The 18,628-nt window shown below is 49.9% G+C and overlaps 1 long non-coding RNA gene across 3 annotated transcripts in view; it reads left to right on the top strand.

The window, feature by feature from the left end:
• The window catches only part of LOC137532394 (uncharacterized), a 95,339-nt gene extending 78,432 nt beyond the window's left edge, over nucleotides 1-16,907 (top strand). For all 3 annotated transcript variants that reach the window (XR_011023916.1, XR_011023914.1, XR_011023915.1), the window contains one exon: nucleotides 16,790-16,907. This is a non-coding gene — a long non-coding RNA (uncharacterized lncRNA). The remainder of the gene's footprint in view (nucleotides 1-16,789) is intronic.
• The last annotated feature ends 1,721 nt before the right edge of the window (nucleotides 16,908-18,628 follow it).

Raw genomic sequence — 18,628 nt, 5'->3', positions numbered from 1 at the left:
TCGTGCTCCCATGGTTGTGAGTGTTCTGCGCTTGTGCAGTTGTAAGTTTTACAAACTGCACATGCGCAGTGCTGAAGGTCACAGTAGCTGGATTGAGAAGATGCGTGCGGCTGAGAAAGCGCATGCGGTGACAGTGGTACAACCCAGACAGGGATGACAGAGAGGGACCTGAAGGACTGTAGGGGGCTGGAAGAAGCCCCAGGTAAAGAAATCTCCATTTATTTTTTTTCCTTACTGTGACGGACGAGCCGTCAGTGCGCAGAAAACGCAGCCGCAATCGACTTCCTGCCTCGGTTGTCGTTGCGCTGCCCAATCAGAATCTCATGTCTGTGGACACCAGGCAGTCCAGCTTGGGGGGTCTCTGCTGTCTTCAGGGGAGTAGTTAGCAGAGTTCTTTTCATGAAGCCTGTGCCCTGTGACTTGCTAATGAAGCCATGATATGTGCATATCTCAGCACTGTGCTGCCCAAATTACACCACCCCTCACCCCGCTTAACAATAATAAAAACCAGAACTGCTTCTTAACGTTGGAATTATTTTTATTAAGGCCAAAGCAGCCCTTCTCTAACTTTTATACATAAATAACTTTGTAAACAAAATATCTCTTTATTAACAAACCAGTAACCAGAAAATGTTTTAGGGAAAGGGCTCCGGGTGAAATTTGACCCACTGAAAAACACAACTGGCATGCAGCCTGCAATCTGCCGGCCCCCGCCGCATGGACCGGCTCAGGGACAGCTGCGCACCTCATTTTACCATTCTCTTCGAAGACACCCTTCCGTTATCCTTTCACCATAGGTGGGATAAGTAATTGCCCCCCACCCTAATTGTTACCATCTCCGGAGCCCCATACCCCGCCAACCACACGGGCGTGAACACCTTACACCCGTGAGGCCCACAAATAAAGAGCCCGCTGGATACCATCCGTCAAGGCCAAGGACCATAGGTCGGTCCCTATCTCATTTAGATGCACCCCGTCCCTGCTCAAAATCAATTCTGTCTCTGTTTCTAAGTCCGTGTGGCGGACAGCCACCCCCCCATTCCTAATGACGAAGCGTGATATCTCCCTGTTCAATTTCTTTCTGGCACGATTTACCCGATCGACTGATCTTGCTAACCTCCAACTATTGCGTGTTACCACCTCCGACCAAACAATGACTGTAGCCGGGAATTCAGACCTGATTAACATAAAATCACACTTAATATCTTTTATGATTTGCCTCGTAGAACGAGAGGCCAAATCATTGCCTCCCACGCAGGGGCGTAGCTAGAAATGACTGGGCCCCATAGCAAAAAAAAAATTATGGGCCCTCCCCCCCCCACGACCTTCCAACCCCACGGACCTCGGACCTCCCACCCAAACATTTTGTGGGGAAATCTGATTTCCCCACAAAATGCAACCAGATTGTCAGCAGATTTCCCTACAATATGCAACCAGATTGTCGGCAGATTTCCCTACAATATGCAACCAGATTGTTGGCAGATTTCCCAACAAAATGCAACCAGATTGTCGGCAGATTTCCACACAATATGCTACCAGATTGTCGCCAGATTTCCCCACAATATGCAACCAGATTGTCGGCAGATTTCCCCACAAAATGCATCCAGATTGTTGGCAGATTTCCCCACAAATTGCAATCAGATTGTCGCCAAATTTCCCCACAAAATGCAATCAGATTGTCGCCAAATTTCCCCACAAAATGCAATCAGATTGTCGCCAGATTTCCCCACAAAATGCAGTATATGTAGTTAGGTCTATAGTGGGCTAACATTAATTACCTGGAGGGAGGGTGGTTGGGCAGGCTGGCACACTATTTGCGGTGCAGGCACTGCACCGGGTAGGCAGTTAGGTAGCTGGGTGGGAGGGTAGGCAAATAGGTAGACGGGTGGGCAGTTAGGTAGCCGGGTGGGAAGTTAGGTAGAAGGGTGCGCAGTTAGGTAGCCGGGTGGGAAGTTAGGTAGCCGGATGGCAGGGTGGGCAGTTAGGTAGCCGGGTGGGCAGTTAGGTAGCTGGGTGGCAGGGTAGGCAGATAGGTAACTGGGTGGGCAGTTAGGTAGCTGGGTGGCAGGGTAGGCAGATAGGTAGCTGGGTGGGCAGTTAGGTAGCTGGGTGGCAGGGTAGGCAGATAGGTAGCAGGGTAGGCAGATAGGTAGCTGGGTGGCGGGGTAGGCAGTTAGGTAGCTGGGTGGGCAGTTAGGTAGCCGGGCAGGCAGTTAGGTAGCTGGGTGGCAGATAGGTAGCCAGGTGGGCAGCTAGGTAGCTGGGTGGGCAGTTAGGTAGCCGGGTGGGCAGTTAGGTAGCCTCAGTTAGGTGGCAGGGTGGGCAGTTAGGTAGCCTCAGTTAGGTGGCAGGGTGGGCAGTTAGGTAGCTGGGTGGCAGGGTAGGCAGATAGGTAGCTGGGTGGGCAGTTAGGTAGCTGGGTGGCAGGGTAGGCAGATAGGTAGCAGGGTAGGCAGATAGGTAGCTGGGTGGCAGGGTAGGCAGTTAGGTAGCTGGGTGGGCAGTTAGGTAGCCGGGCGGGCAGTTAGGTAGCTGGGTGGCAGATAGGTAGCCAGGTGGGCAGCTAGGTAGCTGGGTGGGCAGTTAGGTAGCCGGGTGGGCAGTTAGGTAGCCGGGTGGGAGGGTGGGCAGTTAGGTAGCCGGGTGGGAGGGTGGGCAGTTAGGTAGCCTCAGTTAGGTGGCAGGGTGGGAAGTTAGGTAGCCTCAGTTAGGTGGCAGGGTGGGCAGTTAGGTAGCCGGGTGGGAGGGGAGGTAGCTGAGTAGTTAGTGGGGTAGGGGCCCGACCCTTATCCCCCCTGCCTCACCTGGGGTCCCCCCTCCTTCCATCAGCGGCTAGAGATGGCCCCACGGCAGCCCTACGTCACAGGGGGCCCGCAGCTACCTGTCCTGAGAGGACTTTTTTTTTTTTGTTTTATTTTTATTTTCGCCCGCCCGCCGGCCGCCCCCCGCCGGCCACCTCGGGTCCCCCCTTAGCGGCGAGAGAGCGGCATACACAGGAAGCTCCGGCCGGCGGGGTAAACAGCCGCTAGAGGTTCAGCTGCCTCCGGGCTACTGTGTCCCCACTGTATTGCTGCTCGCAATAGAAGCGGTGCGAGCAGCAATACAGTGGGGACACAGTAGCCCGGAGGCAGCTGAACCTCTAGTGGCTGTTTACCCCACCGGAGCTTCCTGTGTATGCCGCTCTTTCGCCGCTGAGGGGGGACCCAAGGTGAGGCGGGGGGGCTGCGCCGCCGGGGTGAGGGTGAGGGAGGGGGGGCCCGGCCGGCGAAAAATAAATAAATAAATGAATAAATTAAAAAAAAGACCTCTCAGGACAGGTAGCTGCGGGCCCCCTGTGACGTAGGGCTGCCGTGGGGCCCCGTAGCAACGCTATGGCGGCTATCCCCATTGCTACGCCACTGCTCCCACGTGCAAAACCAACACGTCTGGAACCCGATCCCATATCACGAGCTGGCGAAATTCCGGTATTACTCTATTCCACAGCATTCCCGGCCTCCCGATCCACCTTATATGGGCCTGGTTCCTAGGAAAACCCAACTGTTGCCCTTCCGGCCGAACTCGAGCTCCCCTGGCGCCCCGCGCCACATAAGAGTGACCGAGGATCCATACAAGCCGCGCTGCTCCATCTGTAACAGAAAGAACGAAAGGGGGAAGGGAACACACCACACACAACCACCACCAACATAACAACTTGTGCTTAAATCAAATGAGGTCGTATGTAAGAACGAAATCTTGCTGACTCCTATCTCCCGATCCTCTTTATAGTTTTCTCATCCAGCCCCCAACGAGCTGCCTCTGTAGCAGCCCCTATGCGAAAGGAGTGAGTAGCAAAATCTGAAGGGGGAACTCCCACCCTTTCCAAACTTTTTCGGAAAACGGACACAAACTGAAACTTGGTTAAAGGGACCCCATCCAAATGGCACAGGAAGGACAAACTTCCCTTTGGACGCGCCCCTTTAAATTGGGCCAGCGCCTTCACGGGGCAGACAGGCGAACCTGCAATCCCCTGCAATGTGATGGCCCTTGCCTGCCTGGTCCGTTTTTGAACGCCTCAGGAAGATCTCAACGGATCCTCCTGAAATCGTCACGTCCCCGTCTAAAATACCCGACGCCGTCTTCTTATTGGGACTAACCAATTCACTTATACGAAACGCCTTGAAAAAGGCTAAGACAAAAGTTGCTGTAAATAACGTCGTTTCGAATTCAGAACTGCACAACTCCGGTAGTTTATCTACCAGGGCGGAAAGGAGTTCAAACGTAACCGGCCGCCGAGAATCTTTTTTAACTGAATTGGACTTAAAACCCCGCAAAGCTAACCGAACTCTAAAATCTTTTGTGATATCGGATTCACCCCTTAATTTAAACAGAAACGCCAAAGCTGTCACCTTTTTGGCCATAGCCGAGGGGGACACCCCCGCCGCGCCATTGGATACCATGAATTTAAATAGCAGACACAACCTATCCACATCTGACCGAGAGCCTCCCACTTGAGCAGCCAACGTATCCCATTGATTCCATACTGTCGCGTACGCTGATCTAGTTCCTTCAGTCAATGACCGAGACATCCACTCCTCTATCTTCCGAACGGGATCTCCCATAACTCCTGAGGGCAAGGAATCCCGAATTGCGTCGCTCCAGGCACGAGGCTTCTGAAACGTTGCCACTGAAAACGAGAAAGCGCATCCGCTACATCATTCTCGGTTCCAGGCAAATGCGCCGCATATATAAACATGTTTGTCACAGAACAGCCGTGAGAAACGAGAACGCAATCGGTTTATTGCGTCGATTGCCCTTGATTGTAGTCGGGCCAGCAATTAGAGACTGACATTCCTGTTTTTTAAATAGGCAGTTTTTTTTCCCTGTTAGCAGCTGGCAGGAAGACTGGCCCTGTGACTTGCTGATTAAGCCAGAGGGGTAACATTTAGATGTTAATTAGCCAGCCAAGAGATCACTCTGCCCTTTTGGGAAAGACAGGATGAGCTCACAGCAGGGGGCTATTAAAAAATCTGCTCTGCCCAGACCGGCCGGAGCCATGTAAGACACAATATGAAGGCATGGAGTTTAGGATTTTGAGCATGTTTAAGCAATACCGTTCAGGTGAGAAATGTGAAAGTTATATCATTCTGCTGGTCCGGATCTTGTGAGTATTTTGATATTAAATTTGGGCCACTGGTATAACCAGAACTCTGGGAATTCCACCGTTTTTTAACCGGGCATGCAAACATGCCCAAGTTTGATATCATATTAATCGGTAGGTTCTGGGGATCGAGAATATGTAATTATTATTTGTGTGCCGGCCGCGTAGGTCTGTCTAGAGAAGTGTCAGGGTTATGAGGTTGCTGAAGCCCCTGCCCCAGATGTGATTACCATAGTCCGGCCCGGGGGCCGACTCTGGGAGCCCGCCTCTGAACTCGGCTCCATTAAAAGTGAATGAGCTGCATGGGCAATTGATTCCTCCATTTTAACATCTTCCTGAACACACACGGCCACTGTGAGGAACAAGTGGTGGCCATCTTGCTGGAGCTGAAACAAAAGACATCCTCCATTTTGTTTGGATTTTAAACCTTGCTGAACTTTGAATCTATCTCTGGAACAAAGAACTTTAAGAACTTGAAACCGTTTGCTTGGACTTGATGATTTTCCCACAAAAGGGCATATTTCCACAAACCCTAAGTATTTTCTCCCTTTTTATTTCATACTGGCTATTACTGTTTTAATAATTGTTGATTTTAATAATTGTCTGTATATATTAATTATTTATATTGCTGTGAATAAAAGACTTCATCCAAGTCATTCACTGTTCCGCTACCCTGCTTTTCAGCCATACACAGAAACTGATCCCAGGTCTCTGGAGAGACGCTACTATTGGTTGTTTTTGGCTAGACAGAATACAGCGTGTTTTAACCGTTTTTATTCGCAGGATCAGTCAGGCAGTCGGGTCCACGGGCCTCTACCCGTGGTGGTGGCAGTATACCCTGAATCGTGTGTGAGTTGTAATTACCCGTATCTCACAGGCTCCCTTCTGGTTTGTCTGCGGCTAATTCCCAACGGTTCCTGTGCATTGACTGCGACCAGAGTTCGCACGATCCGTGCGCTGGCACCGTTTGGAAGGCCATTTGCGGTCAGCCACGAGGGCTCCTGTGACAATGTTAAACCGTAGGCAAACCAGAACCAAGTACCTCAGTAGCCGAATTATCGGCACCGAAGAAGCTGACACCTGGTTAATAGCCGTGACAACCCCCAAGTTATCGCAGCTGAACTTAATTTTTTTATTAGCCAGCCGCGGGCCCCATATTACTGCCGCCATTACTATGGGAAAAAGCTCCAGGAGCATCAAATTTTTGGTAAACCCAGCTTGTATCCAATCCTCAGGCCATTCTGCCGCACTCCAGCTACCTGCAAAGAATGCCCCGTACCCATGAGCGCCCGGTCATGATGCAAAATGCTATCTTCCATCCAAACCGATCGACCATTAAAATTGGAAAGGAAAACCTTCCACATCTGCAAATCCTCTCTATGCTCCCTGCGCAAACGCACCCGATGATGTGGGGAGGACACTCCCGCGGTTGCCATTGATAATTTTCTGCACAAAATTCGCCCCATTGGGATGACCCGGCACGCGAAATTTAACCACCCTGGCGTTCTATTAAGATCGCCAGGGCGGCTGCATGAGGGTTTTTTGTAAATAAAAAAAAAACTATTTCATGCAGCCAACTGAAAGTTGGCTGCATGAAAGCCCACTAGATGGCGCTCCGGAGGCGTTCTTCCGATCGCCTCCGGCGGCCAAAATTAACACGGAAGGCCGCAATGAGCAGCCTTCCGTGTTTGGCTTCTCCTGTCGCCATGGCGACGAGCGGAGTGACGTCATGGACGTCAGCCGACGTCCTGACGTCCGCCGCCTCCGATCCAGCCCTCAGCGCTGGCCGGAACTATTTGTTCCGGCTGCGCAGGGCTCAGGCGGCTGGGGGGACCCTCTTTCGCCGCTGCTCGCGGCGGATCGCCGCAGAGCGGCGGCGATCGGGCAGCACACGCGGCTGGCAAAGTGCCGGCTGCGTGTGCTGCTCTTTATTTCGTCAAAATCGGCCCAGTAGGGCCTGAGCGGCAGCCATCGGCGGTGATGGACGAGCTGAGCTCGTCCATACCGCTAAGATGGTTAATTTACCAAGCAATGATTGGAGCATGCGCAAAGTGACCTTCTTGTGTGATAGTACCTCCTCAATGACCCCCCGCAAATCGTCCACTTTATCCATGGGCAACCGGCATTCCATTGCCACTGTATCTATCACTATACCTAAAAATCTAATCTCTGTCTGAGGGCCTTCTGTTTTTCCCTCAGCTAGCGGGATGCCAAAGCTTGCGCAAATCTGTCGCATGGTTGCCAATAAGTACTGGCATGTCGGGGAATCCCTCTCACCCATGAACAAGAAATCATTCAGGTAGTGTATTACAGATCCTACCCCGGACTCTTCCTTTACCACCCACTCAATGAAGGAGCTAAACTTTTCAAAGTAAGAGCAAGATATGGAACAGCCCATAGGAAGGCAACAATCAACGTAATAATTGTTGTTCCAAAAACATCCCAACAGATTAAAACTGTCTCTATGCACTGGGAGCAGTCGAAAAGCCGCCTCCACGTCCGATTTGGCCAATAATGCGCCCTGACCCAAACGCCTCACCCACCGCACTGCCACATCAAAAGACGTGTAAGCCACCGATGAATCCGCTGGGTCAATGCCGTCATTCACGGACCTGCCCCTGGGATGTGATAAGTGGTGAATGAGGCGAAAGGATCCCGGCTCCTTCTTAGGCACAATGCCCAAAGGGGAGACAACCAAATCATCCAGAGGAGGGGACGCGAAAGGTCCGGCCATCCGGCCCAACCTAACCTCTTTTTCCAATTTTAACGATACAACCGTCTCGTGGCCCGACACTGATTTTAGATTGCAAAAGGGTGGGGAGGAGCGAAAGGTTCCCGAACTAGGAATACGAAAACCTTTGACGAAGCCACGACGCAAAAAATCGGGATTTTCAGAATCTGGGTATCTATTTAAGTACCGTTCCATCTTTTGAAGCATCACTGGGGTCCTCCCTTTTTCCGGAAGATTCTCCCCCTTTGCTCTTACCTTGTTTGTAACAACGCGATCCCGGGTGACTCCCCCCGCAATTGGCACACTTGTGTTTAAACCGACAGGAGGACCCGAACTTGCATGAAGAATCATTGAACTTCCAACAAACTCCCAGTCGCTTGTTGGCCAGCTGCCCTGAACTACCGGAGCTGCTGGCCCCCCCTTGAAAGGACTGAGACCCCTTACTAGCCGGAATCCTAAGTTTCATCCAGAGGATGACATCCTTATGGTTCCACCTAATCTCTGGACGTACTGCCTTATGCTGCCTGAACTCCTCATCGTAACGGAGCCATGAATTGCCTCCGCATGACCGATAAGCCTCACTTATACTATCTTGGTAACCAAACAAAGCCGAACAACATTCGGGCTGTTTCTCTCCTATCACACTCGCCAAGATGGCGAAAGCTTGTGACCAATTCTGATGCGTCCGCGGTATAAGCCTATATCGCCTGCGCTCTTCCTCCTCTTTTTTGCTCTCATCCGGCTTTCCTCTATCTAAAATAAACTTAGAAAGCTGTAACAAGGAAAAAATCTCGACGTATTCTCCCCGCCAGATTTTTTTCTTTACCTCCTTCTTCAAATGTGTGCCTAATAATGCCTCCAGGCACAAGTATACTTCGCTCTTCGCCGAATCAGACAACCTAACCGTGTCCACTTCCTTTTGAACTACCGTAGTGACTTCCCCCGTGACCAAAGTGGGGGCTTCAACTGCTGGAGCCGCCACTGTCACTGTCGATGCCACTGGCCCAGCCTGCAATGAGTGTACCCCTACCGATACTGGTTGTGCTGCGACTACAGGCGCTGCCGCTGGCACTGTTGCCACCGCAGGCCCAAAAAACGGTGCCATCACAGGTACCGATTGTGCTGCGACTGCCTAGGGTACCCAAGCCGCAACAGGAGACACAGCATTAGCTACGCTAGCCCCTTGCAATGCATCACGAATCCCCATAAGAAGTGTGTTTACAAAGGACAGCTCTGGTGCAACCGCATTGTCCCTTGTAGACTGAGGGGGTACCAACCCACTAGCATTAGCTAACGCTAAAACACTGTTATCTACCGCATTGTGTGCTGTGGGAAGGGAATGAATTAAATTAATCTCACCTGGCTGCACCGGACGTCCGTCCCGACCAGCCGAACCCCTGGATCGCTCTGAACTCCTGTCATCGAGATCCTCCTCCGACTGAGATGACGCTTCTTCGTTATGCGACTCATTGCTACGTCCTGGCTGGCTGGCCGGAGCAATAGGCACCAGTCCGCTTCGACTGTTAGAGGACCTTCTGCTGGAAGAAGAATGATGACTCTGCACACCCTTGGTGCCCGAGTCGCTGCTCTCTCTGCTACTTGACCCTCGAGGGTGAGATTGGGCCTTTCCCTTCCTCTGGGCCCCCTTGACTCCTTTTCCCTTTCCAGATGTCTGCTGTTGGACAGCTCTGGCCTGTCCCTGGCTAGGCCCAGCCGAGGCTGCTGCAGCTCCTGAAGAACTCCTGTGCCCCTGCCGTTTTTCAGCTTGTGAGGCCTGGTGCACGTTGCTGGGACCTGCTAGCACGGGCTCCTGCGCTTCCTCTGGTGCCAGGCCGCCTGCATCACTCTGCTCCACCTCTGACCCACCTGCTGCTCCTGATGCCTCTGCCCCCCCCCCTTTGTCCACTCCCTGCTGCCGCCGGAGTTTGGCCCTTGCGGGATTTCGCTGGCCGCTTGGGATTAGGTGCAGGAGGGGTTGCTATGGGGCTTCCTGAGCGCCGGGTAGGCCGCGGGGATGCGGCGGGACTCAGCCTGTCAGGCGGGCGAGTCACCCGCGCGCTGGAACGAGGTGCCAATCCGCCTCCCGTCATGGCCGCCATCTGCAGGGAGACCCACTGGGAGCCCCGCGATTCCGCCTCAGTCCGCACAAGTCGGAGTAGCTCCTCCACCGTATCCGCCATGACGCACTTCTCTCTCTGCAGGCAAAACACGTCCTGCCGCCTTGCTGTCCCCCGTGCGTCTGCCGCTCGCGACGTCACTTCCTCCTGACGTCACTTCCTCCCCCTCCTGTCCTAAGCATGCGCTAAGCGCGCATTGCCCGGCCGCCTCCTACAGCTCCACCTACAACCATTAACCCCCTCACAGCGAGCCTAGCACTATCATGGGGCGCTACACTCCACCCGTTGCACTAATCTCGCTACAGGCCATCTGAGGGGTAACACTCAGGTGTTAATTAACAAACTAGGAGTCTTTTCAGAGCGAAGGAAGCTAATCACAGCAGGGGGCTATTCAAAAACCTGCTTTGCTCTAGACCGGCCGGAGCCATATAGGCAGAATAAGAAAGCATGGAGTTTAGGATTTTGAGCATGTTTAAGCAATACCGTTCAGGTGAGAAATGTGAAAGTTATATCATTCTGCTGGTCCGGATCTTGTGAGTATTTTGATATTAAATTTGGGCCACTGGCATAATCAGAACTCTGGGAATTCCACCGTTTTTTAACCGGGCATGCAAACATGCCCAAGTTTGATGTCATATTAATCGGTAGGTTCTGGGGATCGAGAATATGTAATTATTATTTGTGTGCCGGCCGCGCAGGTCTGTCTAGAGAAGTGTCAGGGTTATGAGGGCTTGTGGAGGCCCTGCCCCAGATGTGATTACCATAGTCCGGCCTGGGGGCCGACTCTGGAAGCCCGCCTCTGAACTCAGCTCCATTAAAAGTGAATGAGCTGCCCGGGCAAATTATTCCTCCATTTTCCATCTTCCTGAACACGGCCACCGTGAGGAACAAGTGGTGGCCATCTTGCCGGAGCTGAAACAAAGGGCACATGGCTAGCGGCCATCTTGTCTGAATTGAAACAAAGGACATCCTCCATTTTGTTTGGATTTTAAAACTTGCTGAACTCTTGAAAAACTTGCTTATCTCTGGAACAAAGAATTTTGCAGAACTTGAAACCGTTTTGCTTGGACTTTATGATTCTTCCCACAAAAGGACATATTTCCACCAACCCTAAGTATTTTCTCCCTTTTATTGTTTATACTGGCTATTACTGTTTTAATAATTGTTGATTTTAATAATTGTCTGTATATATTAATTATTTATATTGCTTTCAATAAACCGACGCTATCGTCAGTTGTTGTTCTAGCTACCCTACTATTCAGCACGCACACAACTGAACCAGACCTCTGAAGAGACGTTTACTATTGGTTGTTTTTGGCTAGACAGAATACAGCGTGTTTTAACCGCTTTTATTCGCAGGATCAGTCAGGCAGTCGGGTCCACGGGCCCCTACCCGTGGTGGTGGCAGTTATACCCTGAATCGTGTGTGAGTTGTAATTACCCTCATCTCACAGGCTCCCTTCTGGTTTGTCTGCGGTTTGTCCCAACGGTTCCTGCGCATTGACTGCGACCAGAGTTCGCACGATCCGTGCGCTGGCACCGTTTGGAAGGCCATTTGCGGTCTGACCACCAGGGCTCCTGTGACACTTACTTAATTTCCTTTAAGATTAAAATGATTTTCTTTCACTCTTTGTGATGATGACTGTCTTGGCTTTCTAGGAATAGGAGAGATCTAGATAGAGATGGGCAATGAGATGAAAATAATTCTGCAATTTTGATTGCCCCATTTCCAAGCTGCATATATTTGATTGCAAAATGGAACCACACTCCGTATTTTAAACTATAAAACAGAGCAGAGCTAATGAGCCTTTGAACTTTCCTGCAGTAAAACTTTATCTGAAGCTGTCTAATGCTAGAAATACACAATGGCCTCAATTCACTAAGCTTATCTCCTGTCTTTAATAACTCTTCTAGAGTTGTTACCATGGTAAGGCATGTAGTATTCAGGAAACATTTTACCTCAGGCAAACCTAAAGTTAACTCTTCTGTCTTTAAGTTAACTCTTCAATCCTTAAAATAACTCCAGAGTTAAAGACAGGCTGTTTATTAACTGCATGTGAAAATAACTACAGAGGAGGTAAAATAACTACACTACTTACTGTGTGGGGGTAAGTTTTCTCTTGCCTTATTATCTCCAGCATGATCTTAGTGAATTGAGGCCAAAGTGTTTTTTATTTTTGGCAGGGTTACTGGCCAATCGATTTTCCGATCATTTTTCCCTTTTCGATTTTGCGATAATTTTTTCAGATCAATTTCCATTCACTTCTATGATAAAAAAAAAAGATCAGTAAAACGATCGCAATCAGATCGGAAATTATCTATCGAGCCATCTATCTGCCCAAAAAACTCATGTGTAATTCCAGCATTAGGGCTCAACCCCACTAGCAGCCTTTTCTAAGCACTAGTGATTTGACAAAAGCTCTCGCTAATGCAATGCAATGCTATGGGGGATTTTTTATAAAATCATATCGCTCGAGTGGGATCACACCCATAGCATTACATTAGCAAGAGCTTTTCAAATCACAAGTGCTTAGAAATGGCTCACTGCTAGTGGGTTCCAGGCCAGAGATGGTTTCTGGCATTGTGACGCAAAGTCAATACTTTGCGTTAACCGAGGTAAAATGAAAGTCCATAGACTTTTTACCTTTCACTTCCAACGCTGCGTTTTAGCGCGTTGCGGTACGATGCAGCCGGGAGCTTTTAATCATCCAGCGCCGGCGGTTTCCCGTCAGGTGAATTAGAACTACCGCCGCTAATCAGTGTCACACTGCAACATCCTGTCGTCCACGCCGCAGATAACACTTGCTCGAAATCTGCTCCTGCAAGCGTTCTGTAATGTGAAAGAGCCCTTACTATTTCTTTGATGCATAAGTGCTTAAAAAAAAAGCACTGTAGTTTGGGTCGGAGAGCTTAGAGAGGCTCCTTTGCATAGATAACAGTGACATTTCTTAACTTTTCTTATACTGGAAAAAAACATTAGACTCTGAGTGTCACTTCGGATTCTCTTTAAAGAACTGTGGGCAGTGTGTAGGAGGAATGTGCAGCAGGTGGTATGAGGATATAACCACCACAGTGCCCTTATAGCACCCTAATGCTGGGTACACATGGTACAATTTTCCATCAGATCCACCGATCGATCGGATTGCAATGATTTTGGGTAGTTATCAATGCAAAATTGATTGCATTATCGATCAGGAACAATTTGGATGTCTACACATGATGCAACGTCTTATCAGATCACCTGTCGATCTGATGGAAAATTGTACAGTGTGTATGAGGCTTTATCCTGCAATCTGAGAATGCTTTGCAGAAGCAAGGAAAACACCTTCACATCTTGATTTATGGTTACCGTGATGAGCAATGACATCCGGTGACATGAGTAAAGTCCACATTGTTCATATCAAGAAAAGGCGTAAGCAATCCCATATTGTGTAATTGTGGGTTTACTGTCTCTTTGCTGGCCATTGCTGTGTGGTTTAATGCCTAGGCCAGTGATGGCTAACCTTTGCACTCCAGCTGTGACAAAACTACAAATCCCATCATGCCTCTGCCTCTCCAAGTTATGCTTAGAGCTGTCAGAGTATTGCAATGCCTCATGGGACTTGTAGTTCCACCACAGCTGGAGTGCCAAGGTTAGCCATCACTGGCCTAGGCAATGGCTGCAGTGATTGGCAGCAAACAGCAGGCGATTCTGCTTTGTAGCCGTGCACCAGTCAGGAAAGATTAGTGGTGAAAATATTGCTGCACCTTCAAATAAAATAGTTTTATGGTTACAGGCTTGCATCATGCGACATCTGCACATATCAAATAAGGAAGAACATTATATATCCACCACTGCCCCCTCCACACCACACACTGTGCAATTTCCTGTCAGATTTTGTCAATAATGACGACAGGTCTAATCTGATTTCCGATCGTTTTCTGATCCATTTTCAAATCGATCAGAAAAACTATAGGAGATGTATTATTATTGATTTATATAGCGCCAACATCTTCCGTGGCGCTGTACAACAGCATGCAGGGTATAAGAATACAGAGTATACAATACAACAGTTGATACAAGACAAGAGGGTATAACAGCTAAAGCAGTGAATTCTGATCTGACCAGGGCTGTGGAGTCGGAGTTGGAGAGATTTTGGGTACCTGGAGTCGGAGGTTTGATGAACTGAGGAGTCGGAGCAGGGGTGTAACTAGGCCCCACCGGGCCCCGCTGCAGATTTTCAGAGCGGGCCCCCCCTCCCTGGGGCCCGCTCGGGGCCATTTTGTGGGGGCTGGAGGGGTGGCAGCATGGGGGGGAAAGCCGTGGCCAAAGTCGGCGGGGAGAGGGGAAGTTCCCCCCACCCCCCTCTCCCTCACCTCGGGGCTCTCTCCTCTGTGCTCCCCTCTAGCTTGAAGTGTCCGTGGGCAGTGCGAACAGCGGCGAGCAGCAAACAGATACATACCTTCCGTGCGCTCCAGCCAGCATTCCTCTCGCTAGCCTCTGACACGACTTTCTGTTATACTGGAAGTCGCGTCAGAGGTTAGCGAGAGGACGCAGGCTGGAGCGTACGGAAGGTATGTATCTATTTGCTGCCCACGGACACACATTTTATGCTGGAGGGGAGCGCAGAGGGGAGAGCCCCGAGGGGAGGAAGAGGGGGGGGGGGAACTTCCCCTCTCACCGCCGACTGTGGCCACGGGTTTCCCCTCATGCTGCCAACCCTCCAGCCCCCACAAAACTGCGCCCCCCCCCCCCCCCTCTCCCTCACCTCGGGGCTCTCTCCTCTGTGCTCACCTCTAGCTTGAAGTGTCCGTGGGCAGTGCGAACAGCGGCGAGCAGCAAACAGATATATACCTTCCGTGCGCTCCAGCCAGCGTTCCTCTCGCTAGCCTCTGACACGACTTTCTGTTATACCGGAAGTCGCGTCAGAGGTTAGTGAGAGGACGCAGGCTGGAGCGTACGGAAGGTATGTATCTGTTTGCTGCCCACGGACACACATTTTAAGCTGGAGGGGAGCGCAGAGGGGAGAGCCCCGAGGGGAGGAAGAGGGGGGGGGAACTTCCCCTCTCACCGCCGACTGTGGCCACGGGTTTCCCCTCATGCTGCCAGCCCCCACAAAACTGCGCCCCTCCCCCCCGCGGGAGCAGGGGCTGCAGGCCCTATTGTTAAGCCAGTGAGTCTGAGTCGGATGATTTTTGTACCAAATCCTTAGTTCTGGTAAGTATTAGACTAAAGGTGGCCACACATGATACAATAAAATGATCCGATTTTTACGGTAATTCGATAAAAACAATCCGATCTCCCGAAAAAAATCGAAAGCTTTCCCGTTTTCTTCGATTTGGAATGCCAGATATTTTTCTTCAATATTTTTAAAGATTGTATGGTGTGTTTGCCAATTTATTAATATACACACCCTAGCAATTTTGTCAGAGTATCCAATCATTTTTATCATAATTGGGGAAAAATTTAACGTGTGTGTGGTACATTGGTCATATTTTTGAAATGTTACAATCAGTCAGAAAAATTGATTGCAATTCTTAAATTGAACAGATATTTAAAAAATTGTATGGTGTGTGGCCACCTTGAGGAGTCAGAGCCATTTTGGTGGTTTCAAAAACTGAGGAGTTGGAGTTGGATGATTTTTGTACCGACTCCACAGCCCTTGATCTGTCCTGTCAAATTATCGATTCAACCAGAAATCTGATGAGAAATTGCCTGTAGACTCTGAACAAGCATGCAGATCAGATGTTACCAACTGAAGTCTGACTGGATTAGCTGCATGGAAAGCCACAGAAATAAACAGGACTGCCAGGCAACTGGCATTGTTTAAAAGGTAATAAGTATGGCAGCCTCCTTATCCCTCTCAGTTCAGGTGTGTTTTAAGGTATGTACACTTATTAGATTAGTCGGCTGATAATGACCACTTCAGATGAAGATCGCTAGCCTTTCTAGTGTGTGTACAGTGTATGCCCGACGTCGCTTAAGGATCCAACAAGTTAGATCCTTAATGACTTCCAAACCCCAAGCATGCCTGATTGTAATGTTGTTTTCACCCCCCACCCCCAAGAAGCCGCCCTGCTGTGCATGGATTGCGCCCCTCCACCCCCCCCCCCCCCCCATAGCAACAGAATGCCCAAGCGCTAGCAATGCATCAGTGCAGAATGTGTTTCCTGATCCTCGATAGGTGACAATACACAAATTCTCAGCTGGGACCACCCAGAATGGTTGTCTTGGCTAATTTGGTGTGTGTGTGTGTGTGTGTGTGTGTGTGTGTGTGTGTGTGTGTGTGTGTGTCTCTGTCTGTGTGTGTGTGTGTCTCTGTGTGTGTGTGTGTGTGTCTCTGTCTGTGTGTCTCTGTCTGTGTGTGTGTGTGTGTGTGTCTCTGTCTCTTTGTGTGTGTGTGTGTGTGTGTGTGTGTGTGTGTGTGTGTCTCTGTGTGTGTGTGTGTCTCTGTCTGTGTGTCTCTGTCTGTGTGTGTGTGTGTCTCTGTCTCTTTGTGTGTGTGTGTGTGTGTGTGTGTCTCTGTCTCTGTGTGTGTGTGTGTGTGTGTGTGTGTGTGTGTGTGTGTGTGTGTGTGTGTGTGTGTGTGTGTGTGTGTGTGTGTGTGTGTGTGTCCCTGTCTCTGTGTGTGTGTCTCTGTCTCTGTGTGTGTGTGTCTCTGTCTGTGTGTGTGTGTGTGTGTCTCTGTGTGTGTGTGTGTGTGTGTGTGTGTGTGTGTGTGTGTGTGTGTGTGTGTGTGTGGTGTGCGCGCGCGCGCACAAGGCTCTAGCCATCTGTACATTACTGTATTGTAAACTGATGGTGGTTTCTTTCTCCCCCCACAGCGCACGCAATTATCAAGGAGCCTACAAGGAATGGGCAGAGAAGGAGGGAAAATGACGGATACATCCGAGGCCACTAGCTGCTCATCAAATACTAGTCTAATAAATTGTATTATCTATGCACAGTGTTGTTTCTTACATAGTGCTTATCAGGAATTATTGACATAAACAACTGCTATAAGGTGGGTCAGGCAAAAACGGCACAGAAAATGTGGCTGCTCCCCAGCATAATTTGGCCATCAGCAATAGCTGGCAGCTGAATTATGTGTTACCCCACAGTCCACGTCGGCCTGAAGGGGAAATAGTAAGTAACGCCACCAAGACTTTTTCAGGAGCAGGGTGAGCCATTTTTCAGCTTCACCCTGCGCCCAAATTTCGCCTTACATGTACATGCTATACGGTGGCATGGACCACCAATTGCCTACACTCTCTGGTCAGTCAGTGTGAGAGAAGGGTGTCAGCAAGGTGATCTCTGAACAAAAGAAGCAGATGAGGCAAACTGACACCATTAGCTGATGAGCTCAGTTTGTATGTATGTGTAACATCAGACGATGTATGGGCAGATCGATCAGAGACAGACCTGTTGCCTGCCTGTACACCACAGGCCAATTCCCAATCAGTTTCATGCTGAAATTGGACCGGAATCTGCCTTGTGATGCCGCATCTGCTGGCCTATTGCTGTCCCGTTTAATCCCCCCCCCCCCCCAATGTTCATGGACTGCGCCTGTGCAGTACTATTCTCTGCCGGAGAGAGCGCACTGCACATGCTCAGACTGGCCGAAGTTACGGTACCGGAGCTGGAGAAGGCTGAGGACGTCAGCTTGGGAATGATCCCAGTGGAGGGGGCTGGAGGAAGCCCCAGGTACTGTATATATAAAACTTTGACTATTATTCGTCTTTGGTTTCCTTTAAAGGGGAACTGTAGAGAGAGGTATATGGAGGCTGCCATGTTTGTTTCCTTTTAAGCAATACCAGTTGCCTGGCAGCCCTGCAGATCCTCTGCCTCTAATACTATTAGCCATAGCCCCTGAACAAGCATGCAGCAGATCAGGTGTTTCAGACTTTAAAATCAGATCTGACAAGACTAGCTGCATGCTTGTTTCTGGTGTTATTCAGATACTACTGCAGAAAAATAGACCAGCAGGGCTGCCAGGCAACTGGTATTGATTAAAAGGAAATAAATATGGCAGCCTCCGTATACCTCTTACTTCAGTTCCCCTTTAAGGCCTGAAACCACTTTAGAAGTGCGTGTAAAATGGTGCATCTCAGAGGTGGACATAGGCCTGTGCATCTGCACAACAGTCAAGCTACGTATACTCGTTAGTTAGGCCTAGTGCGCACCAGAGCAGTTCGGCTGCATTTTGCGATCCGCTTGCGGCTGCGGATACGCTAGGGTAATGTATTTCAATGGGCTGGTGCACACCAGAGTGGGAGGCGTTTTGCAGAAACGCATACTCCCGGGCTGCTGCAGATTTTGGATTGTGGAGGCGTTTCTGCCTCCAATGTAAGGTATAGGAAAACTGCAAACCGCTCTGAAAAACGGCAGTTCAGAGCGGTTTTGCAGGCGTTTTTGTTACAGAAGCTGTTCAGTAACAGCTTTACTGTAACATCTGAAATCTACTACACCAAAAACGCCTCCCAGAACCGCAAAATGCTAGGTGAAACGCTACAGAAAAATAAGAAAAAGCGTTTCAAAATCTGCTAGCATTTTGCGGATCTGCTAGCGGTGTTTGGTGTGCACCAGGCCTATAAGGGGAACTGAAGTAAGATGTATACGGAGGCTGACATATTTATTTCCTTTAAATCAATACCAGTTGCCTGGCAGACCTGCTGGTCTATTTC

Source organism: Hyperolius riggenbachi, chromosome 9, assembly GCF_040937935.1.
Source record: "Hyperolius riggenbachi isolate aHypRig1 chromosome 9, aHypRig1.pri, whole genome shotgun sequence".
In the NCBI taxonomy this organism is placed as follows: Eukaryota; Metazoa; Chordata; class Amphibia; order Anura; family Hyperoliidae; genus Hyperolius; species Hyperolius riggenbachi.
The sequence above is the reverse complement of the archived record's forward strand: the minus strand, read 5'-3'. Positions and strand labels throughout refer to the sequence as shown.